Source organism: Rattus norvegicus, chromosome 12 (genome assembly GCF_021556685.1).
Source record: "Rattus norvegicus strain SHRSP/BbbUtx chromosome 12, alternate assembly SHRSP_T2T, whole genome shotgun sequence".
Classification (NCBI taxonomy): domain Eukaryota; kingdom Metazoa; phylum Chordata; class Mammalia; order Rodentia; family Muridae; genus Rattus; species Rattus norvegicus.
This window is the reverse complement of record NC_141545.1, coordinates 2,907,356-2,926,716: the sequence shown is the minus strand read 5'-3', so window position 1 is coordinate 2,926,716 and position 19,361 is coordinate 2,907,356. Positions and strand designations below refer to the sequence as shown.

At 44.4% G+C, this 19,361-nt stretch overlaps 1 non-coding gene and 1 pseudogene across 1 annotated transcript; both read right to left on the bottom strand.

Moving 5' to 3' along the window:
- Nucleotides 1-13,457: 13,457 nt before the first annotated feature.
- LOC134481424 (5.8S ribosomal RNA) lies at nt 13,458-13,610 on the bottom strand. Its single transcript, XR_015635027.1, has one exon. It is a non-coding gene; the product is annotated as a 5.8S ribosomal RNA (ribosomal RNA).
- Nucleotides 13,611-14,706: 1,096 nt separating this feature from the next.
- Nucleotides 14,707-15,626, bottom strand: LOC148001963 (18S ribosomal RNA; annotated as a pseudogene; the record flags this gene model as incomplete).
- Nucleotides 15,627-19,361: the final 3,735 nt, after the last annotated feature.

Genomic DNA, 19,361 nt, shown 5'->3' with positions numbered 1-19,361 from the left:
AACAGGAGCTAGAAGAGGCACTAGAAAAAAGATTTCGACAACTCGTAGATCAAATTGAACATCAGGGAGATAGAGATAGAATCTGGAAGCAAAGTCTAGAGGATAACTTACTAAAACTAGCAAATCAAAATAAGGCAGAGGCTGCAATATCAGAATTACAACATAAAGAGAAGCTAAGATTATGGAAGCAGGGCTTAGAACAGAAGATACAAGTAATTATGGAACAACATGAACAACAGAAAGAGAAAATTAAGTCTTGGCAATGTAGCCTAGAAGGAACAATAGAATTGAAGACACAGGAAATTATAGATCAGAATAAGAGACAAAAAGATGAAAATGAAGGTGGTAGACAGGAACTGGAAAGGATGTTAGAACAGAACATACAACAGCTCACAGGTAATACTGAACAGCAGAGAGAAAGTAATGAGGTTTGGAAGCAAGACTTGGAGAATAACTTTTTAAAATTAATCAATCAAAAGATAATGGATAGCAGATTATTAGAAGTACAATATAAAGAAAAATTCAAAGTGTGGAAGCAAAGCCTTGAACAGAGAATTCAGGAACTCAAGGAACAGGGGGAAAGACAGAAGGAGAGATATGAAGCATGGGTACAGACTTTAAGAGAGGAATTTAAAATTACAACTAAAGAAAAACCTCAGGTAGAGAAAGAAGATAAAATTAGGGAAAGCCAACCTAAGGTTATTAGGAAACAAACTTTAGTCTATTCAGTTACTGTACAACAAAGGCCTCCAGACGATGATCATCCACAGGGTTATGAAGAATTTGAATGGCAACCCATGGATGTGTTAGAATTGAGGAAATTTAAGGAAAGCATAACTAATTTTGGAATGCATTCACCATTTGTAAAACAAATCTTGATTTCTTGGGCTATTAAAAATAGAGTAGTCCCCCAAGACTGGAAAGATATGGTAAGAGCAATTCTAGAAACTGCTGAATATTTACAATGGATTTCGTGGTGGAGAGAAGAAGTGAGGGAGACAGCACGACAAAATAGAGCTAGGGGCAGAGAGATTTCCACAGATCAACTGCTTGGTGAAGGCCGCTTTGCTGAAGTAGAGGTGCAGGCTGTATATGATGAAGAAACTCTGTCATGGTGTCGATTGTCAGCCTTAAAGGCCTGGGACAAAGTCGCAGAATCAGGGAAAAGACTTGAAACATTCACTCAAGTCATACAAGGTCCTAAAGAAACCTTTCCTGACTTTTTACAAAGGCTTACCTCAGCTGTGGAAAGGAGTGTATCAGATTCAGCGGCAAGAAAGGCGATAATTGAGTCTTTAGCCTTTGAAAATGCAAATACCGAATGCAGGGAAGTAATCAGACCACTGAAGTTAGGTTTGCACCAATAGATGAGTGGATTAGATATACAGCTATTGTTGGATCTTGTTCTCCTGATACGACTGTGATAGGAGAAGCTGCCACTGGGCAGCTAGAGATGACCCAAGATTTCAAATGTTTTAATTGTGGTGAGCAGGGTCATCTCAGATATTACTGCAAGAAAAACCAAAGTAATACCAAAAGGGGGACTATGCCTCCTGGAATGTGTCAAAGATGTGGCAGAGGTAGACATTTGACTAAGGAATGTAGAGCAATAACAGACAGATGGGGCCACATCCTCCCAAAAAACTCCCAGGGGGGGCTCTCGCAGGGCCCAATGCCAGGCAGGGAGACTTCTCTTCCTCAGAACAATTAAATGGCACGACTTCAAAAATAGATGTTCTGGGACCAGAGGAGGCTGAGGGAAGTCCTATGGACAATTCCAAAAGTCTCAAAGGGAGCGAAAAACGAATATTTTGGCAAACGTCTATAGAGGACCAAAGGCCAAAACTAAAAATACTGGTAAACAATATTGAAATTGAAGGAATGGTTGACACTGGAGCAGATGTTACCATCATCTCTCCAAAATCTTGGCCCACTAGTTGGCCACTTCAAGGAGTGGATATGCAGTTTCAAGGTGTTGGCACTTTATCCCACATGAAACAAAGCACGAGGTGTCTTAAATGTATAGGACCAGAAGGTCAGGTAGGAAAATTAAGGCCATACGTGGCTGATATAGCCATTAACTTATGGGGAAGAGATCTACTACAGCAGTGGAAAACTCAAATTAATATCCCCTCAGTTTCAGGGTCTGGCCCCGAAATTCATCAGGCTCCTAATAAAAACTTTAAATCAGTCAGGGAATGTTATCAAGGACAGTCAGAGACTGTCCAAGCTGTCCATAAGCAAGATACAGCAGAGGCTGACAATTTAGTGCTACCCCAAGGAGCCACTGCTGTTAAGACAACAACAGCCTTGCCACTAAAGTGGCTGACTGACCAACCCATCTGGATTGATCAGTGGTCTATGACAAAAGAAAAACTACAGGCATTAGAAGACCTAGTCCAGGAGCAGCTGGAGGCTCAGCATATAGAGAAGTCCACCAGCCCTTGGAATTCTCCAGTATTTATCATTAAAAAAAGGTCTGGCAAATGGAGGGTGTTGACAGATCTCAGAGCAATTAATAAGATTATTCAGTCGATGGGTTCCCTGCTGCCTGGGATCCCACTGCCTTCTTTGTTGCCTAAGGAGTGGCCTGTTATAGTGATTGATTTAAAAGATTGTTTTTTCACTATACCTCTACATGAAGGCGATAAGGAAAGGTTTGCCTTTTCAGTGCCTACCCTCAATAGAGGTCGCTCCATAAAAATATATCAATGGAAAGTCCTGCCACAAGGAATGTTGAATAGCCCTACCTTGTGTCAATATTTTGTACAGCAGCCATTGGAGATGATTCGCAAACAATTTCCCCAATCTATTATTTATCATTACATGGATGACATTTTATTGTCTGATTCAGATATAAATATCCTGGAAAGAATGTTTGATGAAGTGAAAAAAAACCTTACCTTGCTGGGGATTACAAGTCACTCCTCAGAAAATAAAAGAGGGGATTCTATTAATTATCTAGGGTATAAAATAAGTCTACAAAAGATTAGGCCACAAAAGGTGCAAATCAAAAGAAATCAATTAAGGACACTTAATGATTTTCAGAAACTACTGGGAGATATTAACTGGTTGAGGCCTGTGATTGGCTTGACCACTCAAGAGTTAAGCAATTTATTTCAAAAGTTACAAGGCGATAAAGATTTAAATAGCCCAAGGAAACTATCAGCTGAGGCTGAGAAAGAGCTAGCTTTGGTAGAAAGGAAATTGCAGGACACACATCTAGATCGTATTGATCCAAAGATGGCCTGCATATTAGTCATCTTACCCTCTACTCATCCCCCTACAGGAATTCTCATGCAGAGGGAAGATTATATCTTAGAATGGATATTTTTAGCACATAAACAGAGTAAGAAACTGAAAACCTACATTGAGAAGGTCTCTAAATTGATACTTAAAGGAAAATTGAGACTTTGACAATTAGTTGGAATGGATCTGGCTGAAATTGTGGTACCTTTTACTAATGCAGAAATTGCCTCTTTGTGGGTACAAAATGAACATTGGCAAAGAGCATGCAGTAACTTCTTAGGAGAGATTAACAACAGATACCCTAAAAGCAAGCGACTTCAGTTCATAAAACGAACTAACTGGATCCTCCCTCGTATAATAAAGGGAACTCCAATATCGGGAGCCCCTACATTTTACACTGATGTCAGTAAGTCAGGAAAGGCAGGATATAAATCAGAAAATGTAAGCAAGGTGACTGAGAGTCCCTATAAGTCAGTTCAAAAATCTGAATTGTATGCAATACTCATGGTGTTGTCAGATTTTCAAGAGCCTCTTAATATAGTAACTGACTCTCAATATGCAGAAAGGGTTGTTTTACACATAGAGACTGCTGAACTTATTCAGGATTATTCTGAATTGACATCGCTATTTATTCAGCTACAACAAAAGATCAGAAATAGGAGTTACCCACTATATATAACACACATAAGATCCCATACAGGTCTGCCAGGCCCTCTGGCGCAAGGTAATAATGAAATTGACCAGCTACTGATAGGAAGTGTACTAGAGGCTTCAGAATTCCATAAAAAACACCATGTTAACAGCAGAGGCTTAAAGAAAGAATTCTCTATCACTTGTCAACAAGCCAAGGAGATTGTGAGACAATGTCCTACTTGCTCGTTATATAATCAAACTGCATTGCCTACAGGAACTAACCCTAAGGGCCCCCAAAGAAATGAAATTTGGCAAATGGATGTTCTCCATTTTACAGAGTTTGGTAAGCTGAAATACATACACCATACTATAGACACATATTCAGGATTTCAATGGGCAACTGCCTTAGCATCAGAAAAGGCCGATTCTGTAATTACACATTTGTTAGAAGTTATGGCTATAATGGGAATACCCATACAAATTAAAACGGACAATGGTCCAGCATATATTTCTAACAAGATTAAGCGCTTCTTTGAATATTATAATATAAAACATGTTACAGGTATACCACACAATCCTACAGGACAAGCAATTGTGGAGAGATCTAATCGAAGTCTAAAGGAGATGCTTAACAGGCAAAAAGGGGCAGTAAAAACTCCCAGAGATAGGCTACATAGTGCTTTATTAACCTTAAATTTTTTAAATGCTGATGAACAAAACAGCACAGCTGCTGAAAGACATTGGATTGTGGAAAAGGCTACTGAACTAAACCAGCCTGCTTATATTAAGGATATTCTGACGTCAGAATGGAAAATGGGAAATGTGTTATTCTGGGGAAGGGGTTATGCCTATGTTTCTACAGGAGAAGAAAAGCTGTGGGTTCTTTCCAAGCTGATAAAGATCAGACATGACAAGGGGAGACCTCCTGAAGTCCTTGGCAACACAGAAGAAAAGGGAGACTAAGACAATCAACAAATAGGTGATGTATATATGAGGATGTTTAGGTCTCCGTGTATGAACTGGCTGAGACTAAAATGTCTATAAACAGCCAGTAACATTTTGAGTACGAATTTCTCATAACTTGTTATTACAAGCATCCTGTAAAATGGCATGTATTACAAAATTATGTTACGGTTTGATTATATGATCAAACTAACCTGAAGAAAGGCAGTCACCTTTCTTTGTTGATCTTTATTAACTAAGCTGTGCACCCTGCTTACTCCATGTGAATGTGCTTACAGAACTATATGATGCTTGTAAAGTTTTGTGTGCTGCAGGATGAAAGAAGAGAAAGACAGCCCTGAAATGATCCACACTCTGGGATGCTGAGATTCCGGGACCTTCCAGTCCAACTTCGTGTTTGATTCTCCCTCAATTACACTGAAGCTGCTTCATTTAAAGGCTTGCTTTCAGAACTTTTCCAGAATGGCCAGCTTACTTATCCAGTCCTTCAGACTGTCATAGTCAAGATGTCAGCTAAGCGATGAACTTTCTCAGCACAGAGTGACTGGCAGGCGAATCCCAGCTAGCTCTACTTCGACAAAGCCAAATTTTCCTAATTCCCCTTGGGCCCCAGAAGGGAATTCTTCACCACAATTCAGCTGGAATCAGATGAGGAAGATCATTGTCCCAGTTCCTTATGTTGGGGTGGATGGTTCTGGTTATTCTAAGAACTGTGGCTATGTTTTCTTTTAAGGGATACTATACAAATGTAGCTTTGGTCAGGGGGAACTAGAGAATTTAAACTCAGGGATTGCTACATTTCCTTTCCTCTTTTCTATCCTTCTTAGTTTAAAAAAAGGGGGGGTGATATAGTAATTCATAGAATTTAGAGAAATAGACAAACAGGGATAGATTAGCAAACTTACTCTTAAACAAAATTTTACAGCTATATCTTACATTGATAGAAATGTTTGTAATTGATACAAAGTTGAAGCTGCAATCTTTTCATTGGTATAGAATGCATTTTACACAAATGCGAGGTTTTCATTGGTATACTTTCTTATTGATTTATAATTGAGATTAATATTGCTACTTTAACATAAGCATTGTGCCTCCACTATGCATCTAAAAATACAAGTCTTAGACCCAGTCCTATAAATGCTATTATACATTATTTTTAATTGATTAACCAGTACCAACTAAAGACCAGATAGCAAAGTCATGGTTCTGACTCAGTTTAGATGGGTTTTGGAAATACTTCGATTAGAGAGGGCCAACTGTAGTCTATGCTTAACAGTTCAGAAACGCCTATGTAGATAGGAAATCTTCAAGGGAATCAGAAGTCAACAGAATAACCCATTTATGGACATTTCTTCATCTAGATCATTTGACTAGAGACCTTTCTGCCCCTGACAGGACCCCTTAGACTCGAAGAAGAAATTGAGCATCAATGGAGTTGCTCAAATCGTGGTGACACAGCCACTGAGCAAATTGCTTCAATTCATATACAGACAAAGCACTGTCCAGAAAAGGACAAATTATGCAGAATACTCGACTGATAATCTCTGCCAAGGCAGGGTGATCAGCCCTTCAAAATCTGCATTACAAAGGTCTGTCAGATGATCCTGGGCCCGAAGGCTGAAGACTGAAGCTCTGACATATTAAGGAATAGGGGGACTGTCCAGGTGATCAGTAGTCTCTATAAATTGGCTAAGCTTGGAAGCCATGTTTTGTGCTTCCCATATTTTCAGGTAATATTAATCATTCTTGGATTTCTGATGTGGTTGGAGACTGGTAGTCTCATAGACAACCCAAGCGGTTTAGTATTGGGAAAGATGATGAATCTGTTAGGGTTGTTTTCAGGTGGCATAGGATCTAGAACCAGGATATAGTCAGGTATAGTTTTTAGTATAGATGACATGGTTGATGAACAAAATTGATGGACTGGGTGATGAGTGTATTGTTGGTTTTATAAATTGCAGAATGGTAATAATACTTAGTTCACATATGTATAGGGAAAAGGTTTTTTAACTGGACAGAAAGGGAGAAATGTTGTGGTTTGCCTTGGAGTTCTCTCTGAATTTGTAAAATAAAGGCAAGAACTCGAGATTTGGGCAGAGGGAGGAGTCGGGAGCGAGAGGGGAGGAGTCAGGAGAGGGGAGGAGTCAGGAGGAGGAGGAGTCAGGGAGGAGAAAGGAAAGAAGTGAGGAGAGAGTTGTACTGGGAGAAGGAGAAGCTGGAGACCTGGCAAATAAAAGGTGCAAGGGATGAGGGAGTTGGGAGCTAGGAATAGGACAGTGTAGGGTGGATCTGCCCAATCTAGACGCTAGATTGTTTTCATATTAATTGAGTTGCGTTTTCATTGTACTGGCCGATTCGCGTTGGAGAGGAAACTGCAACAAACTGCAACAATATATACATACACAGAGTGAATCCTCATTTATGGTCAGTTATGGGGATTGATTCTCTGGGAACTTAACTTTTAGACAGAGATAGATGTATTTGACAAGTGCTCTTGGGGACCATGGCTGTGACAAAGAGGAGAGAAGAGAATTGGGCAGAGAGCACTCTGCCTCTATTGCAGTCACAAGAGTATGCAGGCAGCCCTGTGTGGGGCTCAGGAGTGTGGCCTGACCCTGAACTCTTAGCCTGAATTGGAACAAGCAGGAGGCCCAGTCTTAAATTCGCCATTGAATAAGGACTAGGATCCTGGTCAGAGGACATTAGCTCAGGAGAGTTAAAGGCCCTTGGATCAAATTCCCAGCAGCTGAGAGAACATGTGCCTCAATCCTGATAGCACAGTGAGTTATACATGATAGATTGGATTCCACTTCAGCTTTCACAGCTCTAGGGGATGGGCTGGGGGCACTGGAGGGCGGGAAGAGGGGAAACAGGCAGACTTAGGTATTCAAGGTTTGTTTATTCAAGATTCCACTTCTCTGTTGTAGCCCTGATAGACAGACAGGTAGGCAGGAATATTTGTTTGTTTGGCTTGGGGTTTCGGTTTGGTCCATTTGTTGGTGGATTTTGTTTTGTTTTGTTTCATTTTGTTTTTTGGGAAGTGTGGTGACTTAGTGCCTACACAAGCCATGGCAGGAAAAATAAATAAGTAAGGATCTCTGAAACACAAATCTGGGGTGGGCTCTAGAATGGCCCTGGGCATGCACGATCACACGCACACACGCACACACGCACACACGCACACAGGCACTGTAGACACCCACTCAAGGACACACTGGCTTCTACAATGTTTGGTTTCTGAGTTTGTGTCATACAGAACCTAAGAGAAATATGTAATGAACTCTGGAAGTGACAGCAGAAACAACCTATGAGAAGGCGTCCTTGCAATAATAATAACTGTAAAAAAGGGCAGGTTAATCAGGTCAGAGTTATCGTAACCAATCTGATGTAGGCCTCCTTCACACGGCATCTAGGCCTTAACAATTCCCTTAGGCAATCACATTATTTTACCTAGACCTTTAACAGCCAGCAGCTTTGCCCTCTGAGCCACCAGTCTACAGAGGAATTCATAGAGAAACCCTGTCTGAAAAACTAGGGGAGGGAGACAAAAAGATTAACAGATGTCTCTCTCTCTCTCTCTCTCTCTCTCTCTCTCTCTCCCCCTTGTGTGTTCAAATGAGGAGGCAATGACAGATAAATGTTTGCCCCTCCTCTGTAAGCCAGGTCACCCCATTACTGCCTTTCCTTTTTCTTAGTTTGTTTGGTTTATCTGTTTCTTTATTTTCCTCTTCATTCCTTTAGTTGAGTAAGGGGTATTTGCACAAAAGCCCTGGAAATCAGTACCTGGATCAGGTCTGCAGCCTGTTCACAGAGTTCTACCCACCTCCACCTCTCAAGTGATGCAATTAAAGACCTGCAGCACCACACCTGGCTTCTTTTCACATGTACATTTACGTTAGTTCCAATGTTCATTCAGTTCGGAGAGAGGGGGGAGGGAAGGAGGGAAGAGAGACAGAGAGTAACAGAGAAACAGTTGACAGAGAGGGAGAATTGTAGGTTATTGTTCCATCTCTTCAATCACTGTCTATTGGTCACCATCGTGACAACCATGCCCCACAACCCTACCTTCGGTAAGATCAAGTATAATGGCGGCAACCATGTAATTCCTGCTTAGTCACACTGAACACTCGGGTCATCACTACCTGTGGAGAATTGTAAGGGGGCTTCTCTTATCTAGAGAGTAGTACCCTTGAATGAAATGAGAGGATCACAACAAGCATTATTTGTATTGAAATATAAGACGTGGAAAGAACTATATGTGTGGATTTACAGACAGATAGACAGACATACAGGACAGGACAGGACAGGACAGGAGAAAAAAACAAGAAAACAAAAACTCAAAATAGAAGTCTGGTTCCAAATAGTCTCTGTCTGCACGGTCCCTCTAGTGTTGGTGGTCCAGCTTATAAAAGCTTACACATGGGTGGGTGCGGGAAATGCTGCTGGGTGTTCAGTTCAGGTCCAAGATTATTGCGGGTAACTAGACAACAAAGAAAGCAGTTAGACTTACTTCTACAGTATTTGGTTTCTGAGTGTGTTATCACACAGAAGAACCTAACAGAATATGTAATGAATTCTGGCAGTAACAGCAGAAACAACCAATGAGAAAGTGTCCTTATAATATTAACAACTGCAAGAAAATGGCAGACTAGCCAGGTAGCAGTTCCCTAGCCATTAACTCATCTGACATAGGCCTTCTTCACATTGCATCTAGATAGGTCTTCCTATCTTCCTCTCCAGTGCTGAGATCAAAGTGAGATCAAAGTCATGAATCACCATGGGTGCCTTCCTTTTCATTTTTTTCTTTCATCCTAGGAAGTGTGTGTGTGTGTGTGTGTGTGTGTGTGTGTGTGTGTGTGTGTGTGTGTGTGTATAGAGAGAGAGAGAGAGGGAGGAGAGGGAGAGAGAGAGAGAGAGAGAGAGAGAGAGAGAGAGAGCTTTAGAGAGAAAGAGAGCTTTAAAATCAGCACTCAAGCCTTTTTTCTTCCTATCCCTATCCCAATCCCCCCAAACCAGCGGTAAAACCACCAGCACCAGAGCAGTTGAAGATGAAATCTCTAGTCTGAAAAACTAGAGGAGGTAGATAAACAGCTCGCTCTCTCTCTCTCTCTCTCTCTCTCTCTCTCTCTCTCTCCTTCATAATTTGTTAAAGTGTTCCCTTGGTGCTGTGTGGATTCTGCAAGTTTCACATCGTACTAGCTCCAAAGAGGAGTCAACAGTCTCTTGGCGTGCAGGCAGTTGTTGCCTGCTTTAAATATTTTTTTGGTGTGTTTGTTTGGTTGGTTCAAATCACAGGGCCTGCCTTCGTTCAACAAATCCAAACACAGTTCTCCAAGGGAAAAATGGAGTCATGTCCGAAGTCACTGGCATTTAAGTCATCTGCCATTGACAGTCATAGGAGATGTGAATATCATGCTTTCTCCAATGGAGATTCACCTGGGTATGCATCAACCACATATAAGGGCAGGCCTTGGGTAGAATAGGGTGGTGGATAGGGAGGAAGGATCTGGAACGAGCTTTGCTATGGGAAGCTATGATCAGAATGTTGCACAGAAAACAAAATTTGTACTTAAAAAAAAAAAGGCTCCCGATATCTATCCAAAAATGAAAGGAAATAAAAACCGACAGCAGAACTTTACTAACTGCAAATTCTCCATCTCCCTGTATCCAACCACTCCACTCCCAGATAGGTAGATGATAGTTTGCACTTCTGTCCCAGTTGGGCTGTCGAGGTTAAGGAAAGGGGAACCACCTCTGTGGTTATGTGATCCACCCACGAAATAAAATAAAAGGAGTGGGTAGACATGCCTGGCATTATAAGATGCTCAATTTCTGTGCAAGCTTCATTTTGCTTCATTCTTTTAAAGGTTTATTTATTTATTTTCATTTATATGAGCACACTAAAGCCCTTTTCATATACACACGGCAGTAGAGTACATGGGATATCCCTTTGCAGAAGGTTGTGAGCCACTATATGATTTCTGTGGAATGGAACTCGGGACCTCTGGAAGAGCAGAGCAGTGAGTGCTCTTAACCTCGGAGCCATCTCTCCAGCCCTTCACAAGCTTTATTTAACTAAACATTAAACATGAATCAGAAATGCCAAATCCTGTAAATATGGTCCAGATTCAGCCTTACTTAGAAATCCAGAGTTGGCAGGGCGAGGCTGGGTGTTGAGAGTGAGCACACCTGAGGGTGTGCTATCAACTCCATTACCCTTTCCAAACAGCTGGGTGTGAGTCTAACTAAGGTTTTCTTCAGTCATTTGCCATGAGCCAGAGCACTGAAAGGACATAGAGGGATCAGACATTCACACTGAAATCATCACTCACTGATTTGAGGTAGAAAACTTGCCCCCCCTAAAGAGGCACCACCTGACTCAGCAATGAAGCAAAGCATGCTAGGGCAGCAGCAGTATTTCCCCGATAGACCTTCAGGGACATGCATATTCTCCAGCCCCACCCCACCCCACCCCCTCTCAGCTAGCTCCAGTCCACCCATCCTGCTTCCCCCACATACAGGGAGGAGGACTTGTGTGTGTGTGTGTGTGGGGGGGGGATGGAAATATCTCGAGTGAGAGTTCAGGTCTCCCAAACAAATAAATAACTAGAAACTTCATTTATTTACTTAATTTCATCGAGCATACCGTGGAAGACGGAAAAGGAACAGGGAAACCAGGTCAACTGGTAGAGCTCCTTGCATTTTGTTTCAAAAAGGAAGAGCCAAAGAAACAACACTCCCTGGTTTTCGTGAAAGGAACAGAATGGGAAAAGTTGAAACATCGGCTGGCCACTTAATACTTTGGCTTTTAATAGAAGGGCCAACAAATCTACCTCCTATTTGGTAAAAAAGAGAATAAAAAACCACAAAAACGTTCTGTCAGCCAACTTCCCTTTAAACCTCTGTTAAACAGGAAGACGGTTTTTTTTAAACATCATTTTAAATATTTAAATATGTGTGTGTGTGTGTGTGTGAGTGTGTGTGTCTGTCTGTCTGTCTGTCTGTCTGTCAGTGTCTTCTGTATGGAGAGCATGTGCTGTAACACTTGGGATGGGGTGTTCCGGGGCCCACGGGTGATGCCACACTGCCTCCCCAGTCAACTTCCCCGCAGGGCCTTCCCAGCGGCCCCGTAGCTGTTTTCTGCGCACCGCCAGGGTGGAAGTGCGCCCGGCGGAGGCCAGTAACTGACGGGGGTGGGGGGTGAGTGGGTTGGGTGCCGCACCCACCAACCCCAACCCCGGCCCAACCCGCGCGCCCCCACCACACACCGCGCCCTCCGCCTGAACGCGCGCCGACCCCCTTGTTAGGAGGAGCAGGGACGGTGACAGCGGGACGCGTGGAGGGGGGAGAAAAAACGCGCAGGTGGAGGGGTCGGTAGGAACGGGGAGCTTGAAAGATCCGCTGGGATCACCTGCACGGCCGAACACGTGCTGCCGGGTTGAATCCTCCCAGTGGACTGCGCTGACCCCACCCGTTTACCTCTTAATGGTTTCACACCCTCTTTAACTCTCTCTTCAAAGTTCTTTTCAACTTTTCCTTACTGTACTTGTTGGCTATCGGTCTCCTGCTGGTATTTAGCCTTAGATGGAGTTTACCACCCGCTTTGGGCTGCATTCCCAAGCAACCTGACTCCGGGAATACCTGGGCCCGGCGCGCTGGGGGGCTGCTACCGGCCTCACACCCTCCACGGGCTGGGCCTGGATCAGAAGGACTTGGGCCCCCCACGAGCGGCGCCGGGGAGTGGGTCTTCCGTACGCCACATTTCCGGAGCCACGGCACGCGGAGGGTATTCGGCGCTGGGCTCTTTCACTCGGCGTTACTGAGGGAATCCTGGTTAGTTTCTTTTCCTCCGCTGACTAATATGCTTAAATTCAGCGGGTCGCCACATCTGATCTGAGGTCTCGGTAGAGAGGGGAAGGAGGAAAAGAAGGAACGGGTGGCCGCGGGCGGACGGATGGAGAGGAGAGCGAGAGGGCTTGGGGCCTGCCACCTCTCTACCCCGGCCAGCTCCCACATCCCGGGGACAAGTCACATCAGCGCACGGACGCTGCGGCATCCCGCCGGCTGGCACCCGAGCGGTCTGCCCCCCGGCAGAGGGAGGGGGGGAGGAGAGGTACCTGAGACCCGCCCGGGCGGGTGCGATATGCCCCTCTACCCCCATCCGACCCTCCCAGGTCGCTCTCTCTGTGAGCACTGGCGGGTGCATGGAGGCGATGGATGCACTGAGCCAGTGGGCGGGGCCCGCCTCCCACCAGACCAGAGGCACTGTGACCGACCCTTGGGACAGGGCCCGTCTCGCGCCCAGGCACCCGACCAGCCCACGCCAACACGTCCCCACTGTGGGGGAGAGCGGGCGAGAATGGGAGCGGGAGCGGCTGAGCGAGCAGGAAGGAGCCACGAGGAGGGTGGCCGGCAAGCGGCGCTGGTGGACAGGGAGGACAAGGCGATCCCAGACCCACCGGGCGTGGAGGACCGCCGTACGCCGCCCACATCTGAACTTAGGGAGACTGAGGGCCGAGGGGAGAGGCCCTGCGAGCAGAGTCCCAGCCGAGCAACGCGCCCCCCCTCCCCGAGACAGTGAAACCGCAGGGGGGTGGCAATAGATCCTCAAGCAACTCCCAGAAAGGTGTAGCCCCAGGAGGAACTCAGGGCCGCAAGTGCGTTCGAAGTGTCCATGATCAATGTGTCCTGCAATTCACATTAATTCTCGCAGCTAGCTGCATTCTTCATCGACACACGAGCCAAGTGATCCACCACTAAGAGTCGTATCGGTATCTGGGGTGTGAGCGAACTCGTATGGGTGCTAAAGATGGCACCAGCTCACCCGTCCGCCCCTGCTGCATGGGAAGAGAGGGGCCATGGCGAGGCGGCTCCACCTCAGGCCAGCCAGCGGGAAACTAAAGGATACATGTGAAATGAAAAAAAAAAAAAAAAAAAAAAAAAAGACAGGGTCGGCAACGGAAAGGCAGGACACATGGGACATGGGACGCTGCCAACCCAGCACCTGGCGGCGGCCGGCCAATGGGTGGACAAGTAGGGCGCTCGGGCTGGGACCCCACGGGCGCCCAGAGGGGGCTCGCGACACGGACCCCGGACCGCCGCCTCTGGAAGCGCTGGCAGCCGGAGGGGGCCCGCTGAGTCTGAGGGAGCACCAGGTGCGGGGAGGAACCAGGAAGCCCTCCCACGGACGACCTACGGACTGTAGGGCGACACCCCCCCCCGGGTTTTAAACCTCCACGCTGGAACAGGTCAGGTAGGTACCGGACAAGTGCGGGGCGGCCATGCGAGGCCCAGAAGGCGGGGTGGGTGCGTGAGCCCACCCGCGGCACAGGCACCCCCCGCACGGGACAGAGCCACCCCAGCACCGTCAGAGCGGGAGAGCTGTGGCGGAGGGGCAGCAGGTGGCATGAGGACTGCGAGCGCGTCCCGGCCTCCGACCGGGAAGAGATCAAGTACCGCCCCCGGTGCACACGAGATGAGATTACGGAGCCGGTCCAGAGAGAGGCAGAATGACCTCGGTCCTCCGAGGGCCGTGGCTGGCTGGCGGGCAAGGGAGAAGCAGGCGGCTACAGTGGAGGCAGCAGTGGCGGAGGCGGAGGCAGAGGCAGGCACACAGAGGCGAGGACAGAAGCAGAGGAGGGAGGGAGAGAGAGAGAACAGAGGAGGTCCCTGGACAGACCAGACCCGACCCCCCACCACACCGCTCTGTAACGTCCCCCGCCTTTCCCGAAACACTCACTTGGCCGACCGGCCGCAGCGCGCGCCAAGAAGGCCACTGGGACCCGGGGACACGCCTCCTGGTGAGAGGAGGGACTCACACAGGCCCAAGAAAGGACCGGACACCCCCTCGGCCTTCTCCGTTAATGATCCTTCCGCCGGTTCACGGAAACCTTGTTACGACTTTTACTTCCTCTAGATAGTCAAGTTCGACCGTCTTCTCAGCGCTCCGCCATGGCCTTGGGCCTACCCTGGCGGGGCCGATCCAAGGCCTCACTAAACCATCCAATCTGTAGTAGCTAATGGGTGGTGTGTACAAAGGGAAGGGACTGAACCAACGCAAGCTTATGACCCGCACTTACTGGGAATTCCTGGTTCATGGGGAATAATTGCAATCGCTGATCTCCATCACGAATGAGGTTCAATGGGTTACCCGTGTCTGCCTGTGTAAGGTAGGCACACGCTGAGACAGTCAGTGTGGTGTGCATGCAGCCCTGGACATCTCAGTGCATCACAGACCTGTTATTGCTCAATCTCGGGGGGCTGAACGCCACTTGTCCCTCTAAGAAGTTGGGGGACGCCGACCGCTCGGGGGTCGCGTAACTAGTTAGCTAACCAGCATCTCATTCCTTATTGGAATTAACCCGACATATCGCTCCACCAACTAAGAACGGCCATGCACCACCACCCATGGAATCCAGAAAGAGCTATCAATCTGTCAATCCTGTCTGTGTCCGGGCTGGGTGAGGTTTCCCCTCTTGAGTCAAATTAAGCTGCAGGCTCCACTCCTGGTGGTGCCTTTCCCTCAATTCCGTTAAGTTTCAGCTTTGCAACCATACTCCCCTGGAACCCTAAGACTTTGGTTTCCCGGAAGCTGCTTGACTATCATGGGAATAATGCCGCCATATTGCCAGCCTGCTTCTGTTTAGTTATGCACCCCCATTTGTTATTCTATTTCTTTCTCTATTTCTCTTTATTTTTCTTTCATTGGGGGAGGGGATTTTTTTAATTCACATTTTAAATATTATCCCCTTTCCTGATTTGCCCTCTAGAAACCACCTATTATTTCCCCTCATGCCTCCTGTTCTATGAGGGCAGTTCCTCACTCACCCACTCACACCTTCCAACCTGCCCATTCTGACAGGTCCCTACACTGGGGCATCAAGCCTTGACAGGACCAAGGGCATTTGCTCCCATTGGTGTCTGAAAAGGATATCCTCTGCTTCATATGCAGATGGAGCCATAGGCTCATCCTTGTGTATTCTTGGGATGGTTGTTTAGTCCATGGAAGATCGAGGGCAGGGGTTTGGTTGGTTGATATTGTTCTTCTTATGGGGTGACAAACCCCTTCAACTACTTCAGTTCTTTCTCTAACTTCTCTTTTTGGAACCTTGTTCTCAGTTCAATGCTTGACTGCGAGCATTCTCTCTCCCTTCTTCCCTCCCTCTCTTCTTCCCTCCCTCCCCACACTGCTCTATGTTTCTATGTTTGTGTGTTTGTGTGTCTCTGTGTATTTGTGTGTCTGTCTGTCTGTCTGTGTGCCCGTCTGTATGTCTTTCTAAGTGAATGTCACTTTTCTTTTCTTAGATAAAGTGATGAGATAAGAGTCTTACCCAAGCTATGCAAATACGTCCTTTAGGTTGAGGCCAGAGTATTTTTTCCCTCTGTTCTACTATTTATAGACCTAATACTAGGAGCTTCTAGCCTACATGTAATCCAACCTTCCAAGCTGCCTGATTCAATGTGGTTTCTCTTGGCATCTTCATGAGTTGTTCTACTTGGACTCACATTAACTTGGACAATGTGTTACAATCTTCTGGATCCTTCTAATTCTCCAGCTTTTTCTGTTTTCCCCAGTGAATAGTTTGTTCTCTCAGAACCTGAATCTGTAAAATCATGTCCAGAAAGCTTCCGTAAACACATGCCACACACAACTTCTCTTTCTTGCTCTACTTCTCTCTGTCTTTCTATTATCTATTTTTGTCTCTCTTTCTCTACTCTTGTGTATTCTCTTATTCCTAAGCTGTTCTCATGTGACTTGGGCATATTTTATCTGTGATACATTCTGTCACTTTTTTCTTTGAATTACTACTTCACATGGCCCTCAATTATATGACACTTTCAAACATGGCTACTTCCTTATATGAACTAACATTACAATGTACAATCATTTTGCTAATATTTGTCTACCTAGTTCTTACCTGGACCTATTGGTTGTAAAGAATTAACCTTTCAGGATGCCTATATTTATGGCAGAAACTTTCTGACCTTTCATATATGATGTCCTGTGTCTCAAAGATGGGGGTATTAGAATAAAATTATTCTACACATTTTCTAGAACGTTGAAAGATTCAACTTAAGTCTTGCTTTATGATCCCATTAGCAGCCATAAGTCCAAAACACAAAATCACTAAAACAAATCCTAGTTGCATCAGGTAGGGTGGGAAGATATCCCAGTGATTAAGCAGGCGGGAAATGTTAGAGAGACATGGGAAGAAGATTGTTTATTGGTCTATATTTATGCCTTGCTCAGCCTGTGTTTTTATAAAAGCTAGAACAATAAACCCAGCAGTGGGACAACCTACAGGGAGCTGGGCCCTCCAACAAAATTATTGATCAAGAAAGTGCCCAGAGGCTTTTTCATAGGACAATCTTATGAAGAATTTTTTTCTTAGTTAAGATTTCTTCTTCTGGGGTTGGGGATTTAGCTCAGTGGTAGAGCGCTTGCCCCAAGGCCCTGGGTTCTGAAAAAAAAGAAAAAAGAAAAAGAAAAAAAAAGATTTCTTCTTCCTCTTCCAAGTTATCTCTAGTATTATATCATATTGATAAAAAACCTTCCTATATAGTTTGTAGGTGAGAGTTTGTGGGCGTATATCTCTAAGCTTGTGTATTGAAGTGATATTAAAAATTTTACAAAATAATGGCTAATAATAACCTGTGTGTGTGTGTTTCTTTAATTCCGCAGGCTTTCGCCCGATTCTTGGTACCGTCTCGGTGCAGGCATGGGGCACCGACAGTGTATGTCAGTGAAATTATGTATGTATATGTGTTTCTGCATGCCCACAGATATTATATGTATCATAATAAGGTATTTAAAGAGGACAATGACTTAATCTAAAGAAATGCTTTAGATTATAGCACACACCAGCAAGAAAACATTCATTTTTTGGCATGGGGTAGCAATTGGGCTTGCAACGATAAATTATGAAATATACTAGGAAGAGTGAAATAGCTCAGTAGGTAAAGATATTTGTTACCAAGGCTGTTAACCTTGGTTTGGTCCTTGGGACATACACAATGGAAGGAGGAAATGGATGCCATAAATTGTACTCCGTCATCCACATGTGTGCAATCACATGCAGAAACAAGCAAATACTCAACTAAAAGAATCAGAAAATTAGAATTCTATAAATATAGGACTTAAAATATATGCATAAATTAAAGTAAGGAAATAGATTGACATGAGATATGGTAAGAATTCTGTAAAGCTGATACATACCCAGACTTAGAGAAAGTATCTCTATACATATGTGTGTTCCGTTTCTCCCATTTCTGGAGCAAGAAAAAAAATTACATACATGGAATTCCTGCCTAGTATTACAGAGCAACAGAACATAATATTGAGAATTAAAAAAAGAATACATATAGTTCATATGAAGGCAACTTGGTCTTGCAGAGATAAGCTAAACAACTCCTGGATACTATAAGCGCAGACTCATCAACATGTAGTACTCAGATTGGTGAATCAAAAAACTTAAATATGGGGCATGTAGATTCCAGAAACTTTTCCACAGTGGAATTGTGTAACCAGGGTGACCAGACAATAGCACTTGCATTTGTATCACTTAGATTTATAGTGACATTTCCTTGCATGGTGGAGGAATAGGCATCTACACTGAAATGTACTATATGTAACTAGAGAAATAAAACAAAATGTTCTCCTTTATACCCAAATCAGGAATATTATTAGGAGATTCCAGGTTTCTTAGTCACATCGTGAAATAGAATCAAGTGACCTTGTTCCAATATAATATTCTTCATTCTTTCTGAGATATGAGGTAGAGGATGAAAGAAAATACCCCCAACAACCTGGGTTTAGGGTAATATATTAGGTTAAAATGTCAAGTGTATGAGTCCAAGGGGATCTGACATCCATCAGGAGCCATGGAGTACTTCCACTGGACTCTCCACAGTGGTTGCCTGTGCAGGATTTAGTTGCTGAATCAGCACTCATTTTTCAAATTTATAAGACATCAAAATGTAGACAAGAGGGATCATCCTCATATTCATTTACAAAGCACCCCCACAAGTTTTCTATTGTCTTACTTGGAAAGGATAAATTTAAAAGAGTAAAACAATATTATTATACTCAAGGAAAAAGCTCGAGTCAAAGAAACAAAACAACAATTAAAGGCAAAAGTCTATGTTTTTCAATACAGTGACTATAAGGAAAAGAAGTACACTTTAAGCAGAAATTGTTGTTATCTTCTTCAAATTTATGGAGCATGGATGTTATAAAATGAATGATAAGATAGAAAAACAATGTAGGCTGAGAAGCTAATTGAGAGAGGAGCAGAAATTAAAATCAAAACAGCTCAGAGCATCAAAGAAACCTGTGGTAATACCAAATCTACAGCAACACAATTGCAAGCAATACCCATTATGGAAAAGTAAAAGACAATTCAAAAGGAACATTAATGTATATGATGGACACTTGTGTCAACTTGGATTTAGATTCCTCTAAATCTGGAGGGGTTTGTCTCCTATTGAGAAGGCAAAATGTTGTTCCCCTTCAGAAA